We start from the raw sequence: 24822 nt of genomic DNA, 5'->3' as shown, positions 1-24822 counted from the left end.
GTTGTCTTAAGGTCCAAACCGGGTGATTATCCCTCATATTGGAGCAACAGAAATCTAAGGCTGCAACAAGTTCACAACTCAAACTTATAATTACAACACATTGTTGCCAAATTTAAAATAAAATTTACTAAAAAATATGTGAAAAAAACTTCCAAAATATAAAATAGTTAAAATACAACCAAACAAAAAATAACAACTATTTTAATTAATATTAATATATTTTACTTATTTCAAACACCTTCTAGTTCAATAATTTATAGACCCAAAAAATAAGCGACAACCTTAAATACAATATTACAACTAATATCTCCTCACGATGTCCAATATTTATAAATTTAACAATAACATTCTTGTTAAAGCCAATAATCACAACATTCAACTTAAAATAAACTTTTCAATTTAAGAACTTATTCTAAAAGTTTCAAAATAATAATAAAATGTTATTATTACAACAATTTTTCCCAATATATTATTAAAATAATAATAAAATATTATTATTACAACAATTTTCCCAATATATTTTTTAAAATCAATTATTTTAACTATTCATTAAAAAAATGGAATTATATATATGAACAGTAAAAGATGCTAACTAAAAGTCAACGATAGGACGGGTAGTCATGGCAACGACGTTTTCTCATTTAGCTAAAGTTTTGGAAGGGCGGTTCTACTGGGTGCATCCCTCATAAAGAACAAGGGGAAAAATATTTCAAAATAAAAATATTTTATGCATCTAATGATTAAACGTAAATATTAATTTAATCTTTAAAGTAAAAGTGTCGGCTCTGCTGGCCCTCTCGTAAACCAATGGAAGCCAACGTTGACCTCAACCATTGGGACGTAAGTATTGTAATTGTTATTTCCAAACCTACGACAATACGATACGACAATTTCATAAAGTGTATGAGATTGTCACTCGAAAAAAAATATTATTTTAAAAAATTAGTTTTAATAAACGGAGTTGTCTATAATGCGATTTTTTGGAGATTCCGGTGACGGAATCCGGCGGAAGAAATTGAGGTTAGATCTTGATTTTTTGCAGTTAAAATGGTTTTTTAACTGCATATTTGGATTCAGCACCCTGAAAAACCCTTTGGATGCTTTGACTGTGCAGAAACTAGCTATCAAACTTGCGATTCCAATAAATTCCTGCCGGATTTCGACCAGAAAAACCCGCCGGAAAGGCTTTCAAAAAGTCGCGTTATAGACAACTGCTTAATAAACTCTAAGAGATTTTCATGCCGGTTTGAAGTCCCTAAAAAGCGAACATAGCAATGTTAGGAAGTTTGCATTGCACTTCTTTTATAGTTTATTATAATTTTCTGTAAAATTCAATAATTATGAAATGGGGTAAAAAATATTTATATTTATATCTATATCTATATATATATATATATATATATAATTTTATTTTTTCGACTTGTTGAAATGTCTGAAAAGACTAATTAATTATAGTTAGACGTGAAGTGACATGTTATATATATATATATAAAAGAGAAAGTGAAGTAATATGTGATCATTAAAAATAAAATATAGTGATAAAATTAAATTGTTAAAGTATGTACATGTATGTGACAAAACATGTTATATATATATTTTACACTTCCATATATACACTAGAATAATACTAAAGAAGAAAACACGTGTTTTGCAAGATTTAGAAATCATAGCAAAATTACATATTTATTTGAGACTATGGGTTCCTTTTAATAAAAAATATGGTAACTAATTTTGTTTCAAATTAAAATTTACTTAAAAAATAGGATCATTGATGAGAAAATCTTTTTGCTAATTTGTAATCAAATTTGCGTTTTCAGAAAATGATAGGTTGAAACAAAAATTTAAATAGAAAAATGTGAATCTAATTGGATTTATGCTATAAAAAATTAACAAGGTGTCAGCAACATTTCACTTCAAGATTAAGAGAAGAGAAAATTTTAATCAATTCCTTTTTATTCTAGCCATTTAAGAACATTGATAATCAAATCCCATTGTTGATTTGCAGTGGTATTTACTCTGTCAGAAAGTGGGAGGGCGTAAGGGGCACTTTACTTCAGGCTCTGGCCATAGTGTGGTAGTGATAAGATAACACACCTTGAGCATTTAATATATCCCCTTGATTGCAGAGGGGGAAATTTGGGATTCATGCTATAAAACTTGGCATGGAGAAGTAGAGCTACAATTGCACAGTCCATCAATCATCTAACATCCTACAAAAAGTTGTAAAACCTATCAGTCATTTCACATCATAGGAAAACTTGTAAAACTTGTTATGAAATAGATTTCTATAAAAGTTTGAAAAATAAAAATATAGAGATTAAAGTCTGTGAAGTCATCTAAGCATCCAACAAAAAAGAAAAATATAGAGGAGTCATATGCGCATATTCCAAAAAGACAGAAGCATCTAACGAAAAAGAAAAATATAGAGTCATCTGAGCATAATGCAGAAAGAGAGATACAGAGAACTAGTAAGTACATCCTATTTTTACTCTTTTTGTACTTTCTGTTTTTCTTTGCAAATAATTTATTTTTAATGTGCCTAAAGTCGAATCATATTTTCCTAGCATTTTTGTCGTTTATTTTTCCTCTGTTTACATGCATTTGTTTGTTTGTGTGTTTCAAGTTACAAGAATTTGTTTGTTTATATGTTTCAAGTTACATGCATTTGGTTGGCTTAACAATATGCATTTGTTTGTTTATTTGTTTTAAGTAACATGCATTTGCTTGGATTTACAATCTGCATCTATAAAGTATGGAGTGACAACTTTGTTAACAATAGTACAATAGCATAAAATATGAAGCACCAACCGAGTTAACAGTAATACAATATATTTGTAGTGTAAGTGACAATACTAGTAGGCCATGGGTTAGAAGAAGTGTATTAAACTTTCTTCCCTGATATATATACATATTATGATTACTATATATCTTATGCTTTTCCATGATATCTATATATATATATATATATATATATATATATATATATATATATGTATAGAAATGAAGAAAACAAAGAACAATTTGAAACATCCAAACTAATATAACAATGGTAATTTCCATCTTCAAACTCCATCGACATACACATTAATACTAGGAATTTGAATATGTAATTCAAATTTTATGTCATCAACTATGTATTTATATTAAATCAAAACACATTACAACACTAGGTGGGAAACTGGTATTGGCTTCAACCAACAAACATACACAAATAGAAAACATTGAGAATAATTACGTCAACTAATAAAACACATACATGTAGAAGCATCATTTATTCATTACACTCAGAATGGCCACCCAATATAAGCAGGCTTTATTATCGATGCTTAACATCCTTTAAAGTTAAAATCCATGAAAAATACCACTAAATATTTTAATTGACCAAAGTATGACCATATTCCACTTGCTATGTCACAAAGATCAAAATTTACTTGTGAGGAGGGATTCCTTCATTGTATTGATTGTAACCTTGACATTATCAATGGTATCCAAGCTCTCCACATACAAAGTTGTTGTTTTACTTATAAGGGTCTTTTAAAATATCTGCATGGAAAATTTTAGACAAACCATCGGACAAAAAGTAAATTCCTTATGAATATTATAGTCGACCATGGTCCTCTAGCCATTGTCAAGCCACTTACCAATGAAGATGAGTCATTTCTAGTTAGTGGGAAATCCTTGCTTGTCTTGGATATTGACTTTGACATTATCAATTGTGTTCAAGATCTCAACTCCCAATGTAAATGTATTTCTAGTGATTCTTTTAACAAAGATATGCATACCACCCTTAACAAAAATAATTTTGAGAAAGGTTAACTTAAGAGTTTTAGTGTGCAAGGACCATAGAGAATGGGATTAAAATGTGAAAAATACAACCTATTCTGTGTCTATCTAAATGCACTACATTTTCCAAACTAAGAACCAAGCTTAAGCATAATAAATATGTCTGATCAACTCCTTTTTTAACTCTGTTTGAGAATATGCATTTCATTTGCCAAACTGAAGCAAGATTTAACAGAATAAGTCGTTTTTATCAACTTTGTGGTACATAATGACATTTGCAAGAATTGAAATAAATGTTCTTCTTCAAATCACCTAGGAACAATACTTCATGGAGTATCTCTCCATTTTACTAACAATGTTAATCACTTCATTTAAATTTGAAAGTTACCATAACCATCTTCTTGTCTTTCTTCTGGTATATAGCATTCAATGTAAGCATGGATGGATTTAAGAGATTATGGAAATGTCTCTTACAATTGGAATTGGAAAACAAGAATACCTTAGAAGCTTACATGTAGGATTTGAGACTAATATATTCCTTAACATGCAAGAGATACAAGTTAGTTTCGCAACTTAACACATTGTATGGGAAATTTAAAGTCACCTTTAACATTGGAGAAAATATTGTGCATTGTGAATTCAACAATAGATTGTGAAAGTAGCTCTATCTACCCAAGAACAAGCAGAAGATATGTTTCATATCATATCTCTTTCATAGGAAGCTATTGAATTATTATTTGTTTGGTTTGCTCCTTTATTCATCAAATTTGAGAAAAAATCACATAAATTTTTCTATTTGGTCCAACTATATTTGGGGTCGTTCAAAGTCTAATTATTTCATTCTAGGATGGGATATCAATTATCTTTTCAACTTCAAAATATTCTTGAATTAATTTAATTAATTCTAATTATTTTTAATATTATTAATTCTAATTTTTATTAATAACCATTAGATTAATAAATAATAATTATTTTTTTTTCTAAGCAACACTACCTACTTTGTATTAATATTTACAGCTGAAACTTTACATTCGAGATTTCTTGCTGCCCATGTCCGTGAGTGGCTCCATGGGCAGCTGTGACATAGTCCCAAAACCCATTACATCTCTGTAAAACCCACCAACAAAAAGAGCCTAAACATCTCTGTAAAAACCACCAACAGAAAGTCTCTAAACATCTCTGTGAAACCCACGCAGGGGTAGAGTTTGCCAAATGGATACCGGGCATGTGGTTATGGCCCAAACCAAAAAAACTACTATCCGTAACGGAGGAGAAAACAAGTGACAGCGGTAGACACATAAAACCCGTAAACATCATTGAACAGAAAACACTCGATAGACTCAAGACAACAGGAGAGGTAACAGAACCGACCACGATCCCACACGCGTCCAGGCAGAATGCGGGAGAGCCACCTGGGCCTAGTCCCCGGTCGCGTCTTCCTCCAGCTCGTCCTCTGGCTCAGCCTCACGAATCCAAGCCCAACCATGTCCTTCTGGTAAGCCGTCCATGAAGGCTGGCAATTCAGGTTCGCGCGAATGGCTGGATGGGTGGTCGTGCTCCCGTGGTGCAGCACCCCTTGAGCTTGAAGCCTCACCCATTGGCCTCTTACCTTTGTCAACAACCCGACAATCTTCCGCCAGAGCTTGAGGCAATCTTCCTTCTTGCTCCAGGGGAATTCCCCCTTCGTTATCCAAGGGATTTTCCATTGCAGGTGGCCGAGGCAAGCCATCCTCATTCTCCTCCGGGATCCTGGTGAATAACACAGATATGTGGGCATTGATACCCACATTTTCTCTGGAATTGCCCAGTGAGAAGATGACAGAGCCAAACGCAGGTAGCCTTGGCTCGCCATTGTTGGACCCTCCAGCTTCCACAAATTGGCTAGCCTGCACCTGAGGAGCGCCCACACGTCGATGGCAGTAAACACAGCAGCAGTGGTGATGTAAGTCAGCTGCAGGCCCGCGAGAGGATCTGGCTCGCCCTGAGCCTCGGCCTCTACGACATGGCATTCTCTCCCGCACCATTCTTCCAGTAACCTCTTCATCAGGCGGAGTTCCTTCCCAATTCGGCTCAGGGTAGCAAACAAATGAATGCAGGCATGAACCAGGGAGGACCAGCAGTCGGCCAGCCTCCCCCAATTCCACAATAACCCCGGAATTCTCAGAATGCAGAGCATGAACACCATAGCTTTGGGTATCGACTGCCCCCAAATCGCATATCTTATCGTCCCCTTCATTCCTTCGAATTGCTTCCGCATTGAATGCGGCCATCAACCTCAGCTATGGTCCCTGCGCCTTCATAAAGGCTAGTGTGCTGCATTGCTTGGCGATGGGAGGTGGCAGCGAGGAGCCTTAAAGAACTCCGTCCGTCGCGTGTCCTATCGGCCGTGGCAAGTGGCCCTTCCTGGCTATGCGAGGTGGCACCCGCATCCGGGGAATAAATAATATTTATTAATAACATTAATATTTTCAATTAGCAATTATTTATTAATTTCCTTTCTAAGCTAAAACCTATTAAAAAATATAATAAATATATAAATAAAATTGTACCAAACATATATTATAATAAATATAAAAATTAATACAATATTCCTAGATTTTTTTTTTTAATTATGATGATTATAATTATTACTACTAATTAATAATTAATAATTATTATATTAATTTATGATAAATAATTATTTCAATTAATATCAATATTAATTAATATTATTGATCAAATATTAAATATTAATTCAATTTTCTAAAAATTAACATCAACTTCGATCAATTTAATTTCATTATACTAATTATCTTTAATTATTATGAGACTAATTATTAAATAAAAATAAAAATAAAAACAAAAACAAAAACAAAAACAAAAACAAAAACAAAAACAAAAACGAAAACGAAAACAAAAACAAAAAAAAAAAAAAAAAAAAATAAATTAATTAATTAATTAATGAGAGTCAGCCGACTTCTCATCAAAAATTGAGAGCCAACATTCATCTTTTCTCTCCTCATTACTATTTAAACCCTAAAATAAGCTCTTCTTCTATCAAGCATTCAAGTTGTCCTGATGATGGATCCCGGTTGGGATTTGAAACGTTGGTAGAAAATGGTTCTTATTGTGGATTCTCCGGTGACTAAGTCGAAAATAGAGTATCTTGTCAAACTCAAATGGAGTTCATTTATAAAAAAAAAATTGGGTCCAAAATTAAAATTTTATGTCGTAAGTATAAATGCCTCTCCAATTTTTCTAAGTAAAAACACAAGAATTGCATTTGGACATACTATCTTCTTTCACACATGGAACATCTCTAACTCGCGAAAAATGTAGGGGGAAAGGGAAAGCTTTCCAGTAAATGAGGAAGAGTAAATTTTCATATAAATACCATTGGAAATATTTATGCATGGACTATATCAAATTTAATAAATTCTTCCAATTGAATAATTTACGTGTGTTTAAAATTAATTATGTACTTTGGGCTATATGAAGCCAATTATAGAATACACACAAGTGGAAACGAAATAAATTTGAAATGCATAAAATTAGTTAGATGAAACTTTGTTGTTAACACTTGATGGGAGTTTGGAAAAAGTAGATTAGTTCTTCACTACTTGGTTCCCATGAACTTGAAAATGTGCAAAATAATAATAATAATGCAACATCAAATGTCTACTCATGATTCTTTAAGGACCTTATAATCAAACAAAAGAATTAGAGATTTCATGTCATTTAATTTACCTCCACCGATGACTAAACTAAAATATTCAAATGAAAAGTGACAATAAGTTGGAACTATTATCTAAAATTATTAATTTGTTTTCCATATTTGCATTATTTTATTACTTCATATGTTCTTTAAAAAAATCAGGTCAAATTCCAAAGAAGATAAACAATAATTTATTAATTGTTGCTAATCTATTGATCACAACTTTATTATTTTTTATTTACAACCAAGTATAAATGCTTGGGCCACTTCTAAACGCGGTCATAAATTAAATGTGTGATCAAACTAATCTAGATGAAATGACTCTTTTCCAAGAATTTTTCTTATTAATTTTGTTCAAAATACAATACAATTTTTAAAAATCATAAGTTTAAGTTGTTTAATTTTCGAAGATCGAGTGCCTTAGGGTAATTTTATGGTGTTGAATCCATTTATGCATTCAAAGAATTATTTTAAAAAATAAGAAATCACAATCTCACTAAAAATTGTATTGTCAAATTCTGACAAAAAATCCATTTTCTTTCATAGTTAGACTAAGCATAAATTAAATGCTTCCTTTTGGTGCAACCTTGTGTGGAGTTGTGGAACTTACCCTTTTACCTTTGCACATACTTTAACTTTGTATATACTTTAACTATACACATGCCTTGCTTCTACACAGACTTTAGCCCCACACATGCTTTATCTCTTCACATGTCATTCTTCCAATTAAATAATTAATGTTAGTTTAAATCCAATTAATTGCTTTGGGCTCTATATTTGTCTTGCATAGTTTGAAGTAGCTTAATTTTTCTCCTCGTAACCAAGAAAGGAATTCTAAGGCTAGTGAAATCATATAACCATGATTTTATTAATTCCTTAAAGTATCCAAAATATGTCTTAACTTCGCAAGGACCAAGTAAGGTAAAAACATTGTGTCAAACTAATAATTGTTTATGACATCTTCTTAATTTATTCACCACAACTTTATTTTCTAACATTTAAAACCAAGTATAAATGTGTGGGTCACTTTTTCAACACGATTATAAGTTAAATATTTCCTTTTGGGCCCACCTTAGGTGAAGCAATGAAACTTACCCTTGTATTTCCATAGATACTTTACTTCTACATAGACTTTATCTTTGCACATGACTTGTTTCCATACAGACTTTACCTCTGCACATGCCTTACTTAAGAATTAGGTGAGTAATGATAGTTGTCGCGCGGAATGAGTCGATCTTACGGACAGGATAGACCTTCCTAGAATCTAAAGAAGACCTAACGACAAGCAAACCAACCAGACACTATCTTTCTCTAAATATGCTTCAATTAACAATAGCAAACAAAGGTTTTTAGAGCCTACCTTTGGTCCAACGCAAGCTTGTGCATGCCCTCGCTCCTTTGATCCAAATGAGCTCCTTTTCGCGAATCTGCAAACACAAACAAGGCAAACACATTAAATAGCACCTGAAAAACCAATTGCATAAAACATATTTAACATGAAAGTCAAGGAGTCCATGAAACAAATAACATAAGATACTTATTGAGAGAAATGAGTTTGATTGTATTAATTCAAAAGAAGAAGAACCTTACAACCTTTGCCTTGACGTTGTACAAGCTCCTCCCAGGGTCCAACAAGATGTCTCCTCTACTTTGACAAGTTTCACTCACTCTCCAATGGAACCAAGAGGTATGTGATCTCTCCTCTCAAGCTCAACCAAAGAGTCTCAATTTCACCAGCATTTACCCTCAAAATGTTCAGCTTCTAACCTCCCTAGTCCTCACCCCAATGCCTGTATTTATAGTGCAATGGAGGGAAGTTACTAGGTCCTCCTTCAAAGGGATAAAGCCCTCCTTCAAAGGGATAGCTCCTTTAGTCAAGGGATTAGATCCTTCTCTTTTGGGATGCATGAACCACCTCAGAGCGAACAATCCACGTCAAAATTCCTTCTAGAAAACTCTAGAATTAACCCAAAGTGAGTTTTTTAAGATAAAAGGTGCACCTTTTGACTTTCACAGGGGTCCGCACCTACACCGTTAGGAACAGAGCGGGTAGGTACGCAGCTTTTGTACACAGAAGGTGCGGGACCACAGGTGACCATGAGAGAAAGTGCGGAACCAGAGTTACATTGATTTTTAATGTCTTTCTCCCACTTCCAAAGCTTGATTTGAAGAGCTTAGGTCTTAGACTTGCTTAGGAGGACAGTACAAGTGATGATAGACCCATACTGACTGCAAATAATCATGGTGACGATATTTTTGTGTAACAGATTGCCCCCTAAAGTGCAAAGTCTGTAGTAGATGAGGATTTCATTTATCATATAGGAAGAGTGAAGTACTTTATCATTTCGAGGATTATCTTGTGGAGAGCCCGGTCGGAACCTGTAAAAACATTCAATGCAAGATATATATATGAGATCATATCATCGCTAAGGTAGGCATTCCCATACTCAGATCAAAACTAACTAGAAACCTATCTACTGCTCTGATACAGGAAAGATCTTGTAAAACATCATAAGTATAGACTAGTGTGAACATAGTATGGACGCAGCCATTTGTTTATGAATAGTCCACAACATAATGAATACAAAATTCATCGCAGCCTGGATGGTGGAAACTAGATCCAGGGTCTTCATTTCTATATCCCGAAATAGTATGATTCTATCCATGCGAATAAATGTGTTGATGTCGAACATGGTAGAAACCACTTGATTACCAGTCAATGATGTAAACTGTTAACAAGTGTGAGAGAAACCACCAGTGATGTCAATGGCTCTCAAAGTACCCAGTACAATCCACGAGATGTGAGTAAATGTGTTGATGTCGAACATGTCACGGAATCCTTCGATCAAAAGTCAATGATGTAAACTGTCGTCAAAGGCGAGAAACCTGCCATTGAGGCATGCAGATTTCAAGGTACTAACGATTTCTAGATCATCTTTCTAGATAATGAGCTAATGTCGATAGAAAGCGATCCGTCGTAGGCAAGCCCACAACATGAAATCATAGATCAAGTTGAAGAAATTTAGTTGCAAGGACTGACTCAGGGATGGTCAAGATGGATGACAGATATTTTGTAGATGAATGGCTTACTGGCAGTGACCTCTTGAACACATAACGACACAACAGATGGCTTGGTGACAATTGACCCAAAGTTAATACCCAGAAACCGGCTGAAGACTTTCAATGTGGTTTGATCAACTGTTAGGCAAAGGATTTCCCGACCCAGGTGAATAAAAGTGTCGTGTTCAAGAGTGGTTACAAAGTATGACAAACAGACTCATTTTTCTCTCTTTTCCCCCACCATTTCTGGCAAGTACCTCTTTATTTTTAACAAGCTTGAGGAGGATAACATTTGCTTGATTATAAGCTCATCCTTCGGATGAGTCCAACTTAGTTTAAATTCGAACCCTAAGAAGGAGTGGTTCGTTCCTGTTTGTAATCGAGCAAGTCCTTTACTGTGAAATTTTAATGAGTCCAGTATAGGAGAAACTTGGTGTTTTTCAATTTTAGAGAGTCTGAAAAAACTTAAGAAAACTCTAGGGTTGACCTTTTTCGTAAATTTATGTCTCCCAAGCCCGAAAAAGTATAAAATAATACTTGAGAGAACCGCTTGATCTTTTATGACGAAGGAGTACTTTTCGTTATTAGTGTCACTGACCCGAAAAAGTAAAAAAGTGATCAACGACACGTCGTTTTATAACCAATATCGAATTTGAAACGACAAAAATCCGGCAATCTTTTCATGTTTTTACGGTCGGAAAAGAGCTGTAAGTGGACCGTCCTTTAATTCCATTTTAACGAGTGTAAAAGAAACGCTCAGCAATCTTTTCATGTTTTAGGAGTCAAAAAAGGGCTTAAAGATGACTCTACTTGTTTTTTCGTTGAAAATGATAGATTTCGCCTGAATAATCCTGTATTCTGCACAAAGACACAAACATTACTCATACCTGTTTAAAATGGATAAAAGCGTTGCAAAATACCTTTTCAAAGTGAAACATAAATAAATTTGCGATTTATTTACTCAAAAAACTTATAAAAAGGGCCTTTGTCAATTCATTTTTACCGTTCGAGTTTGGGTGAGAAAATAGTGCTTTTGCTTAGAAAACTTCCCGTGAAGATTGTGGAAAATCCAACCGTCGGAATCGAGTGTCGTCTTCTCCAGGTAATCCACATCACCTTACTCTTCATTTTCAACCGTTTAGTTTTTTGATTTAGCCCCTCATTTTGTTTTTTGGGAGAGTTTTTAGGTGCAAAACCCACGCGCGGGGGTCCGCAGGTTTACCATTCCGGACCCGCGGACCCCGACTTTTTCTCCATTGGGAAAAAGCTCGGGGTCCGCACCTTCCGTGTAGACAAAGTGCGGACCCACGCACTGTGTCTAACGTGGAGGGTGCGTAGCCCGCCGCAAGGGTTTTGAACCCAAAATTTCTCAAAAATGGACCAATTAAAAAGTTTTCTAGCAATCTAATTAATCTTTATTCTTGATGCAAAGAATATATCATGCTAGATTGGTGCGAACGGGAGCATGAGGACGTGGATACCGCCGCATGGAATCATCAGCCTTCACTTGATGCTTTGGGGGCATGCGGACTGTACAAGTTCTGGACCATTCCTGGCATGAGGGCTCAGGTAGATTTCTTACAGTGGCTGGTTGACAGGTGGAGTGTACAGGACCAGTGTTTCTTCATTGGCGGGCACCGGCTCGAAATCGAGCCGAAGGACATTTATTTCTTGACGAGTTTGCCTAAGAGAGGCGAGGACTTGACTCTATACGTGACTAGGCCAGGTGGCCATTCTGTCGATAGCCTCCGGCTAGAGTATTGCAACAGCCAGGCTAAAGACAAAGGGATAGACATAAAAACCATATCCCGTCCTGAGCTCATGGTGATTTCGTTTACTGTTACCAGACTTTACGGAGCTGCCGACATTACATGTTGCCACCGGATCCCAGATGCGTATGGCAGTTGATTGCTTTCAAGGCACCATCTTCAACTGGTGCAATGCTGTGCTGGCCAATGTGAAAGGCCAACTGACCAGGGCCAAGAGCGAACGACTAAAGACCTTTGGTTATGGGGCTTTGGTCGTGAGTTTTGGCCTGGAGAGGGTTCCTATGCTGATCCCACAGCATCTTACTGTTGGAGCTGGGCTTCCTCAAGAGCCCAAACTGATGCGATGGGTCGCAGTCATGGCCCGTCACCCAGACGAGAGGACAGAGGTTGCTCTGTTCAAACCTGAGTATTTCCAATGGTTGGAAAACCAGGTTTTTGCCATTCAGGACTTCCCTTATGCTGGGATAGATTTCCGTGGTGACCCAGACATGGCTCTTCCACTAGGAGAGCAGTGGGAAGAGTCAGGTAAAATCCTTTTCAACTTTTCTATTTAATTTTTTTTTTATTTTTGCATCGTCTCAAAACTGATAGTAAAAATTTCAAATGAAGATGTGGGTCCACAGCGACCAGCCGCTATCTGGCCTTTCAAGAGAAGGCAACCAATTGCACCCGCACCAGCCCCACAAGACGAATCAGCAGAGGTTTTGGCCGAGTTGGAGGGCCATCTTGAGCGCTTGACAGGGGATATTCCTGAGACCACTATAGACGACATTCCTCGTCGACTTCAGCGCTATGTGATTGGAGTCCCGGGACCTTTTAGGAGGTTCCTTTGCAAGGTGGCCCGGGCAGTGGTTTCTTATAGAGATCATCACCAGTGATAGGATGATCGCCTATTGTGGGCACATGTGACATTTTTGTTTTTTTGTACTTATCATTTTTGCCGATCATAAGGTGTTTTTCAACCTATTATCGAGGACGATGTATTTTTTGACACACTCCTATATATATATATATATATATATCACTCTTACCGGCTTATCTTGTAAATCATGTTATGGAATGGTTTTAAATTTATATGTATGAATATTGCAAATGTCTATTTAACATTCGAGAAGCAATTGCATCTGCTAATGTATTTAAAGACCTTGGAATATGCTGATATTCAATGTAATCAAACTCACGTTCCAAGAGACGCACTCTCAAAAATAATCTTAATAACACTGGATTTCTAATGGCATACACTCTATTAAGCTGTAATACAACGAGTTCAGAATCTAACCTCACTATCAAACTCCGAATCCCAAATGAAATAGATTCAGATAATAACTCAATCACTGCACTATACTTGGAAATGTTGTTTGTTGTTTGACCGAGGCTTACCCCATGCATAGAAACTAACTCGTCAGAGGGCGAATAGATAACCCAAGCTGCGAAAGAAATGTTCTGTGTACTACGACAAGCACCATCAGCAAATCCAATGTATGTTTGGAGAGGCATCGACATCTGCAATATCAAGAGTAAAACCAAGATAAGCAGGAATAATGACGAAAAACACTCTCTAAGCTAAGCACACTTTTTCAACTAAAACACACTTGCTAGAAAGAAAAACTAACCTAACTAAAAATCTCCATACCCATTCTTTTAAGCATAATACCTCTTCAAGTAAAGACCATTTCTGGGTTTACCTAAAGAGTCCCCGTCAAAGTCTACCAACTCATAGGCCCCTTTTGCTAGCTTTCGCTTAACAATATAGGGCCCATGCCACATAGGAACGAATTTTCCAACACCTAATTTATCATTAGCTTGATCATACAATAACACTAGGTCTCCTTCTGAAAAATTTCGAGGGATCACATTCTGATCATACTGAGATTTCATATGTTTTGCATGAGTCTCGTTCGCTAATGCAACATCACGTCGATTCTCATCTAATTGAGCTAAGTATAACAAACGCTTCTCCTCTTCGAAAGTAGCTGGAAGTAACTCGATGGCCATTTGCAGTGACGGGATTTCGCACTCAGTGGGTAACACGACTTCCAAACTATAAACTAGTTGGAAAGGAGTGAACCCTGTTGATGTTTTTACTGAAGTTTGGTACGCCCAAAGTGCTGAAAATAGCATGTTGTGCCATTTCGATCGATGAATCCCAATGATTCGTCGGATCATGATAACTAAAACTTTGTTGATGGACTCAACCAGACCATTCGCTTGTGGATAATAAGGAGTTGAACTATCATGATGTAAACCAAGCTGGCCTGTAAGTTCGGTCATCATAACGTTTCGAAAATGACGTCCATGATCAGTGATTATCGCTTGTGGGACACCAAACCTAGCAATTATATGATTGAACACAAAAATTGCAGCTGTCTTGCCATCTGCCTTGAATGTAGGCATCGCCTCGGCCCACTTAGTAAAATAATCTACCGCAAGGATGATATACGCATGCCCCCCGGCCGAGTGAGGGTTACAAGTAATAAAATCGATACCCCATTTGGCAAAAGGACCAACGGCAATTATAGGGTGGAGAGGAGCGGGTGGAGCGCGCATCTTACGATAAAAAATCTGGTAGTTGTGGCATTTTCGGACTGTTGTAATACAATCTTTAAATAAAGACAGCCAGAAGTAGCCAACGCGCAATATCTTTTGGGCTGTGGCATACCTAGACATATGACCGCCACATGCTCCAGAGTGACAGTCATTTAGAACCCTTTCAGCCTCTTCGTGAGTTAAGCAATGTCAAAAAATAGAATCCGCCCCATGGCGATAAAGAGTATCTCCAATAATTTTGAATTGTTGGGACTGGAAGCGAATTTTCCGACGTTCCGACTTTGAAATTTCTGACTGAAAGGATTGGGTCTAGAGATAGATGATGATATCCCCATACCACGGATCTAAAGTGCTGATTAGAAACAAAGATTCGTCCGCAATGGGATCCTCTGCCACAGTTTCCGTGTCAGCACGCGGGAAGTCACACATTAACTCTGCAAAAACTAAAGATTTCTTAGACTTAGATTTCTCAAACTCCAAGTCGAACTCTTGCAGGATAACGATCCATTTAGAGTACTTGCCCCCTAGCAATTGTTTGGTCAAAATGTAGATCATAGGGTTGCAATCCGAAATGACTGTAGTTTTACGTAGTAAAATGTAGTAACGAAAACGTTGGACAGCTTGAATGGCTGCCAATGCCAATTTCTCCACATGTGAGTATTTTAGCTCAGTTGGATTTAACGTTCAACTAAGGTAATATATCACATGTTCCGTTCCGAATTCATCTTCCTGAACTAAAACCATTCCAATGGTGGAATGGGAGGCGGCGAGATACAAAAAGTAATCCTGGTTGTAGTTGGGAGGATGCAACAACAGTGCATGGGTCAACGCGTGTTTGAGTGCATCAAAAGATTTCTGAGCTATCTCATCCCAAGAAAATTGAGTATTTTGTTTCAACAACAGTGTAAAACCCTTTGTAACCTCAGCGTAGTTAGGAATGAATCGTCGTAAAAAGTTTTCTTTCCCCTGCAAACTTTGGAGTTGGCGAAGACTCGAAGGAGGAGGCAAATTGATAATAGCTTCGACCTTTGAGGGATCAATGCCAATGCCGGCTTTCGAAACTACAAATCCCAGCAATTGACCCGTTTCTATACAGAAGACACATTTGTGTGGGTTCAACCGAATACGATAATTCCTACACCTCATAAAGATTGCTCGTAAGTGGACGAGGTGATCAGCTCGATGTAGTGAATGAGCAGGCAAGTCATCGAGATAGGGTTGCACAATGTGCTTGATGTCATGAAACGCATAAGACATCGCCCTCTGAAAAGTTGCTCCGGCATTCTTAAGCCCAAAAGTTAATTTGCAATAAGCAAATGTCCCCCATGGACAAATGAAAGCCGTTTTTGGTTGATCGGCAGGTAGAATGTTGATTTGATTGTATCCGGAAAAACCGTCCATAAAGGAAAATATTTCGCTTCCGGCACAATCATCAATGATTTGATCGATATAAGGAGTTGGGTAGTTGTCCTTTGGACAAGCTCGATTAATGTCCCTATAGTCGATGCATATTCTTATTGTTCCCTGTTTTTTGTTAACCGGAACAAAATTCGATACCCAATCCGTTAATGGGATCGGATAAATGAAACCTGCTTTCAACAGTTTTTCAACTTCTGCTTTAATTGCACCAGCTTTTCGTGGGTGAATCTGATGCAAACGTTGCCAGACGGGTTTAGCATCCGGGTAAGTCTTGATCTCATGAAAAAAAATCGCGGGATCAATTCCTGGCATTTCCTCATAGGACCAGGCAAACACGTCGCAGAATTCTTGAAATAGGGCCTTATATAATTGGATTTCGTCATCTGTACACGAGGCACCTATATGAATGTTCTCAACAATTCCGGGCTTAACCGAAATGTCAATGGGAATAGTTCGAGAGATGTTCCCCAAATTTAACTCTGAATCGAGATGTTTCATTGGATTCTGAGGTTCCTTGACATATTCAATCATAAAGATTGATGAGAAATCATTTTCAAAACGCTCATCCTCAGGTGATGGAGATCTTCCCATGGTAAATCATCTACACATAGGATTTCACGACTTTGCTCATCAGAGTGAACAAGTTCAGAAAACGTAGTTAAATTCGAGGTTGATGTGAAAAGTGATTCCTCACGGACCACATTCATTAAGTCATTTTCGGTTGAACACGGGTCGGCAAAAGACTGCATGGCTTCATAGGCAATTTCATATGGACTCAAAGGCATAGAATTACCAAATGAGTCTATTTCAGATTCAGAAGGAACGATCCAAGGATCGTCATAAAAAATAGTGTCTGGTGTAATCATATGAATGGTTGCAAATGAAGATGATGCGTTGATTGGAGGAAAAGGAAAATTTCCCAGTAAACCGACATCTTTAACTAATCCTACTCCAACATCCTTATATGGGATAGTTGTTTTACCGACATGCTGAATACTCTCCGAAGAGGCTGGGTCGGATGGAAAGTAAGCCAGCTGGTCTATTGTTACGATCATTCCATTATGTGGAAAATTTATGACTCTAAAGACCGATGAAACAACTGCTGTCATAGCGTAAGACCAACTTCGACCCAAGAGAAGGTTGTAGTCTAGAGGGGCATCAACCACCTCCACATCTAGACTAACGGTTTTTCCTTCAACCCCTATAGGCAAATCCTGTAGAATGCCAAAAGGATGAAACCCACGGCCATCAAAGGCCTTAAGAATTTTCGGGGATTGATTTAGTGAAGGAGAACCAAGCGATATCCAACACTATATCGACATAATACACGTTGAGGCTCCCTCATCAATTACAGTCCGATGAATAGGCCTGTTTTTTACTATCACTGGGATCTGGAAAGCCATTTGATGAGGCAAATGCGGTGTACTATTTTCTAGATCAAAGATTATTAGGTTCGGGTCCTGAACATCAACAACTCCTATAGCCGACAAAAGTAATTTACGCTGTGCTTGGCATGATTGCAGCACTTCCAAAGCCGACATTGTTGAGGGTGAAACAGCTAAATCCTCAACAATGTTATAATTCTGAGCCGCTCTCGCATGCGGATTGAAAGCTGACTTTCGAAGTATACCCTTGGTGGGCGGTTTGATTACTAAGTCTGGATTAGGTTTCTCAATCTGTAGTGGATCGGAACCGGGAGCTGAGGTTGATGGATTAGAATGAGAAGATTCTGCTTCTTTGCCATCAACAGGACTTTTACTACCATAATCTTGCGATCGAGTCGCAATCCTTACATGGGACATCATCAATATGGGTTCTTCATTGGCACTCGAGGAAGAACCTATCATCTTGCTATCTTGATTTGGAAATGGATCCTTCAAAACAGCAGGAGTTTGGGAACCTTTGACGATCTTCGCAACCTCTGCTCGATGAGGGCAGTCTCTTGTAAAATTTTCTTCATCACAAATGAGACATGGATAACGAGGTTTGCACTTTTCATCATTGGATTCTGCCTTTTCAGATTTCTCTTTTGAACTTTTGTCCGTTTTATTCTTCTTCTTTCCTTTATTCTTCCCACCGGATTTTGATTTAGTCGTAGATGATTCTACAACGTGAATATCGGCGGAAACCTCTGCAGAAGAATCTGCTGTCGGGGAATCAGGAAAGGTTATGATAGGAGAAGAATTCTTGGAAGACTTCTTCTTACTTTTAGTGTTAACCGTACCAATCATACCGTCAGCAGCATGAGATCCCGAAGGAGCTGCAGTGATTTGATTTGACTTGGGAAGATCAGGGATCTTTTCATGTAACGTACATGACTGAGTGTAGACCAAGTCAAGGTACTGTGCTTGAGCAATCACTTGCTCCTCAGTAACAACTTCGGCTTTAGCAACATCTTCAGTGATCCTTGGCAACAAAGATTTTACAAACCACTCAGCCAAGATTTGATCCGGAATAAATACCTTCACTAAACGTCGTCGACGTCTCCACTCATGAATATGATCTGAAATGTACGTGGATGTCGATTTTTTTAGCGAAGTTAACAATTCCGTGCCATTGTCATATCGGACTGGCAACTGGAAATGAGTTAAAAACGAGGTAGCTAACTGACTAAAATTATAAAAAGTGCCTCACGGTGACTCAATGTACCACTTGGCCGCGAGACCAATTAGAGTGCGCTGGAAAAGTCTAAGATGGATCGAATCATCTGTGATGGAGTTAGATGCACACTAGAGGTGGTAAGTCATCACATGGTTCGACGGGTCCTCTCCAGATTTACCTTCGAACATGGGAATGTCACTGGGCAACTTATTCAGCATTGGCGGCCAAAACGGAAGATAATTAATCGGATCGTTCATTAGGCGCGACAAGTCTGGTAAGTCCAAAGTTGCGATAAACGGTAGCTGCCGATTAGGATCCCTAAAACTCTGGGTCATGAGACCAGCCCCAGGAGGAGGATATCCAGGATAACTAGGAATAGGAATCATGTTCGGGATATTGTATCCTCCTGGAAAATCAGGATTAACCAGACCATACTGGGGTTGTTGAGGTTGTTGATAAGTGTACCCAGGATACGGTTGATACTGATAAACTGGCTGCTGGACAGCAGGACCGAATTGGTATTGTCCCTGGTACGATTGATAAGTGAATTGTGGTTGACTTGTGACAACCGTACTTAAACCAGTTTGTCCTACATGCATCTGAACCGTAGTTTGAATTGTGGATCCAGACGGTGGTAAAGATGTCTGAGGAGTAGATACAGGAACAGTAGAAACCGGAGTTGTCGATACTCTAGAAGTAGGTGGGGTAGATTGAACAGATGTTGCGGCAGTTGCAGCAGTCGTTTGAGATGGAGTACGAGGCACAGTAGGCCCAGACTGAGAAACTACCGAAGGTACAGAAGTTTGAATATTAGACTGGACTGGTTGCTGGGGTGAACCAGAAACTAAGGGTTGTCCAGTTTGAGATGACAACTGTACATTTGGCTGCAACACCTGTTGAGTTTGCGATGGATCCCACACTATGTTCATTCCGGGGTACTGACCCATAACAGGTTGAGAATATTGAGGACCATAACCGGGTTGAGGGTAGGTTTGATAATTGAAAGGTACATTTCCCGTCCCTTGAACATAAGATTGACCTTGGGGTGGTTGGAAACCTTGGTTCGAGTACTGACCTTCGGGTAGATACCCCTGAGGCACGTACTGATACTGAGGTTGACCTTGAGGTATAAATTGATACTAGGGTTGACCTTGGGGTACATATTGAGTCTAGGGTTGACCTTGAGGCATATATTAAACCATAGGCACGTACTGTCCTTGAGGTTGCCCCCCAGATGCAAATTGTGTACCTTGAGGTTGCCCCCCAGGCATTAATTGGGGCTGCCCCCCAGGCGTTAATTGAGGCTGCCCCCCAGGCGATAACTGACCACCTTGAGGTTGAGAATTGGGAATAGAACCTGACATCATAAGAATGTCTGCTATGCTCAACGGCTTTGCACCATTGCTTCCAGTGAATAACCCTTGTTCAATGGGTTGAGGAGATGCTCCCGAAAAAGTACTAGAAAGTGATTGATACCCAGAGGGAACAGAAGGACTGCCGTACAAAAAAGATTCAGGCAATTGAGTAAACATGGACGACTGACCTGACATATTTACGGGAGTATAAAAACCTTTAGGATGATAAGGAGCACGAAGTGGTGAAAAAATTAACACTGAGTTTTCCAAATAATTAGTCAAAGAAAGATACCAAGTAGTACTTCTAGGTGGACTGTAAAAATTCACGCTCCCTTAGATCAATAACAGGTTGATTTTCAGGGATAGGGATGCCTACTTCTTCTTCTGGAGCAAGTTCTTCAATAGCTATCAAACCAGAAGGAAAATTTTCAGTGATTACTCTTTCTACCCTAGGTGAATTAGGACCACTAGAAGTTGGAGAGACAAACCCTGATGTTGGAGTAACAGGTTCAGATATCTCAGGTTCTTCGCCTATATCACTAGTAGATGAAAAGCTACCAGCAAGTTCGGAAACTGAAATAGCTTCAGGATTATAACTTGTTTCTAGAGTTTGGTAATCAGGATGTACAACCAACGAAGACTCTCCCTCCTCAGGTGACCCAACTTTACTGCCACTAGGAGTTACGAGGACTTTCAAGCCTTCAAGATGGCTCGGGACTTCTTCAGGAGGTTGGACCCGAAGTCTACGAGACTTCCTCAGTAAATCAACCATGGTTACAAACTCAGGAGACTAGCCCCAAAGTCTACGGGACTGTCTTGGTAATTTAGCCACAGTTAAAAACTTTTAACTACTTCACACGCAAACAAAGTAAAATCTCAATGAAAAACACCTAAAGCCTCTAAAGAACAAAACAAATTTGAATCACACGCCTAAAGAATCTAGAGATCAAAACACACACAAACAGTAACTTTCCGGATCGAAAACACTAGTTGGTGATGAAATCCAACGTCGTAGAATTCAGTATAGAAATGGCGGTTGGAACAGTTACCCCGGCAACCTGCTTAATGAATAGACTGGACCAAGTTCCTCCACTTAACCGTCTCGAGTGAAGTGAACCCCCCAGAAAATCCAAGTGAGTCTAGCTGACGTCTGCTCCAGGTACAGTGGGATCTTCCCACCACTGTCACCTTAGGAAGAATCCTAAAGAATATGGCCACTAAGGTTACCAACTGAGACAAATACACCTGGGGGAACAGTCTACAATCCGATACGCACGCAAGGGCAGAGTAGCAAGCTCAATCCCCTTGAAGGCTCCTTGACATAATCCAAGGTTTACCAACAAGTGACCCCAGGCTCCTTGACAATGGTTAATCCGAGGTTTACCGTTTTTAATACGTGAATATCTGGCGTCGTTCCCAATGAGGAAGGATTGATTCCCACACTCGTTCGGACACGATCTCGTGCTTCTCCTTTAAGAGGAGCTTTCCCAGAGAATAAATGCAACAATTGGATTTCTTCCTACCACAAGATACAGCTACTTGTTTGTTTTTACTGTCTTGGAGAGTTAATTACTCTCCTACTCCAAGACACTAGCCTAAGCTAAGTTGGTGTATCAGAGCCCTAGAAATAAAATGTTACTAAGTGAATTTTACTTTAAGCGCTAATTTTAGTGGTTGTTGTTTAAGTCAAGAGGTGGCGGAGATGAAACTCGTGGTGTAAAGACTCGACTCGAAATCACTAAAAAGATGCACCTAAGGTGATTTAAACAATCTTTTCTCTTCGATGAACTTCTAAACTAAAATAGAGTTTGAGAATGCAAATACTTTGTAAACACAAATCCTTCTCAATTAAACAAATTAAAATAAGAGCTTTTTCCTTTCCAAAGCACTCGAAACGAGACAACTAGTTATTTCACAAAAATTTCCTTTTTCTTTTCAAAGCACTCAATCACTACAAAAACAAACTTTTCCAAAAGAGATTTTTTTATATTTTGTAAATAAAACACTCAAAACTAATGAAAATGACTAACTTTGAGAGCTACAAACTATAAAAAGCTACTTGAAGTCAAAGCCTACTAAAAGTCTTTTTGAGGATGTTTTACTTAGCTAAATGTGAGCTAAGGACTAATTTATGCAGAATCACAATTAGTCAAAAAACAACCAATCTTTCGTTTTCTTTTTGTAAAAATGAAAATTCCAAACTTTCAACTACAAGCTTTTCGAAAATTTGAAATGAGAAAACTCAAAGCGAATTCCTCAACAAGGGGAGATTTCATAAATGTTAGACTCACAAGAAGACCAGTAGACACCAAGGTAATCTGAGGTCCCTAGAGCTTCTAAGCTCAGAGCCACTACACAACCAAAACGAAAAACAAACCCAACAAGCAAAATTCCTAGGAATTCCGCCTAAAACCCTAATGCTAATGAAATCAAACCAAGGAAATTTTTTGACAAGGAACAAGCAGGTCTGGGCAATGGCTAAAACCTATAAACAAATTCTAAACTAATAAAAAAAAGAAAATTTTAAAATTTTTCAAATTTTTGACAGGGTACACAGGAAACCTGTTTACATAGGTGCGTCTACGCTCTATGCACAAAGGAAAAGTGCGTACAGGTACGCACTGTGCCTAAGTTAGAGGGTGCGTACCTCTCCCAAAACTATGAAAAATACAAACTGACTCAAAATTAACTAAATTCACCCAATCCCACAATCATCAAGTCAAAAACAGAAACAAAAAATATAGTTTCTCAGGTCAAAGTATAGACAAAGAAAACAATCAAGTCCCCAGCGGAGTCGCCATTTTGTCGCGCGGAATGAGTCGATCTTGCGGACAAGATAGACCTTCCTAGAATCTAAAGAAGACCTAACGACAAGCAAACCAACCAGACACTATCTTTCTCTAAATATGCTTCAATTAACAATAGCAAACAAAGGTTTTTAGGGCCTACCTTTGGTCCAACGCAAGCTTGTGGATGCCCTCACTCCTTTGATCCAAATGAGCTCCTTTTCGCGAATCTGCAAACACAAATAAGGCAAACACATTAAATAGCACCTAAAAAACCAATTGCATAAAACATATTTAACATGAAAGTCAAGGAGTCCATGAAACAAATAACATAAGATACTTGTTGAGAAAAATGAGTTTGATTGTATTAATTCAAAAGAAGAAGAACCATACAACCTTTGCCTTGATGCTGTATAAGCTCCTCCCAGGGTCCAACAAGATGTCTCCTCTACTTTGACAAGTTTCACTCACTCTCCAATGGAACCAAGAGGTATGTAATCTCTCCTCTCAAGCTCAACCAAAGAGTCTCAATTTCCCCAGCATTTACCCTCAAAATGTTCAGCTTCTAACCTCCCTAGTCCTCACCCCAATGCCTGTATTTATAGTGCAATGGAGGGAAGTTACTAGGTCCTCCTTCAAAGGGATAAAGCCCTCCTTCAAAGGGATAGCTCCTTTAGTCAAGGGATTAGCTCCTTCTCTTTTGGGATGCATGAACCACCTCAGAGCGAAAAATCCACGTCAAAATTCCTTCTAGAAAACTCTAGAATTAACCCAAAGTGAGTTTTTTAAGATAAAAAGTGTGCCTTTTAACTTTCACAGGGGTCCGCACCTACACCGTTAGGAACAGAGCGGGTAGGTACGCAACTTTTGTACACAGAAGGTGCGGGATCGCAGGTGACCATGAGAGAAACTGCGGAACCAGAGTTACATTGATTTTTAATGTCTTTCTCCCACTTCCAAAGCTTGATTTGAAGAGCTGAGGTCTTAGACTTGCTTAGGAGGATAGTACAAGTGATGATAGACCCATACTAACTGCAAATAATCATGGTGACGATTTTTTTGTGTAACAATAGTCTTCCTCATTTGGTGGAAATATTCCCTTTTTCCTCTATAATTTTGGTCAGATATAGTTATAACACTATGTGAGTGAAGATGGTATACCCAAATGTAATTCTTATTTTTTTACCTGGGAATAATTAGATAGGAATCTAAACTTCTAAGATAAAATTTTAATTTCTAGAATCAAGATTTATTAATTTCATTAACATAAATATTTATGTGCATATATTAATGTCTACATGCCTTTGTGATAATTTCCCCAGTTCAAAAATCTTACTAGGTCTAAAACTAGTGGAAGCAAGCCATGTGCATATGTAAGGCATGTGCAGGGCTAAAGTCTCTATGGAAGTAAGGTATGTGCAAAGCTATAATTTGTGTGGCATTAAAGTATGTGTGGATGTAAAAGGGTAAGTTCCACTACTTCGCATAAGGTCAAACCAAAAGGAACAATTTCGCTCTGCAGATGCCTTAGTTCGACACAAACTTTAGCTCTGCACATGTCTTATGTTCATCCATGCATTAATTTCACACAATTAGAGAAATTTTGAGGTCTAAAGTGGGTCTCCTAAGGAATATTATAAAATAATAGTGGGAATAATAGAATAATATTAGATTACCTCATCAAGTTTTGGAGGAAAAAAAGAAAAAACTATTTTTTCAACTGATATTTTCAACTTATCTCCCTATGATTCTACTCAAATTTCAAGCAGGAACACTCATTATATGTAAAATCAAAATTTGCATCCAAG

Source organism: Pinus tabuliformis, chromosome 8 (assembly GCF_031772625.1).
Source record: "Pinus tabuliformis cultivar Carrire ecotype Pingquan chromosome 8, CPIR1, whole genome shotgun sequence".
NCBI lineage: Eukaryota > Viridiplantae > Streptophyta > Pinopsida > Pinales > Pinaceae > Pinus > Pinus tabuliformis.
The sequence above is the reverse complement of the archived record's forward strand: the minus strand, read 5'-3'. Positions refer to the sequence as shown.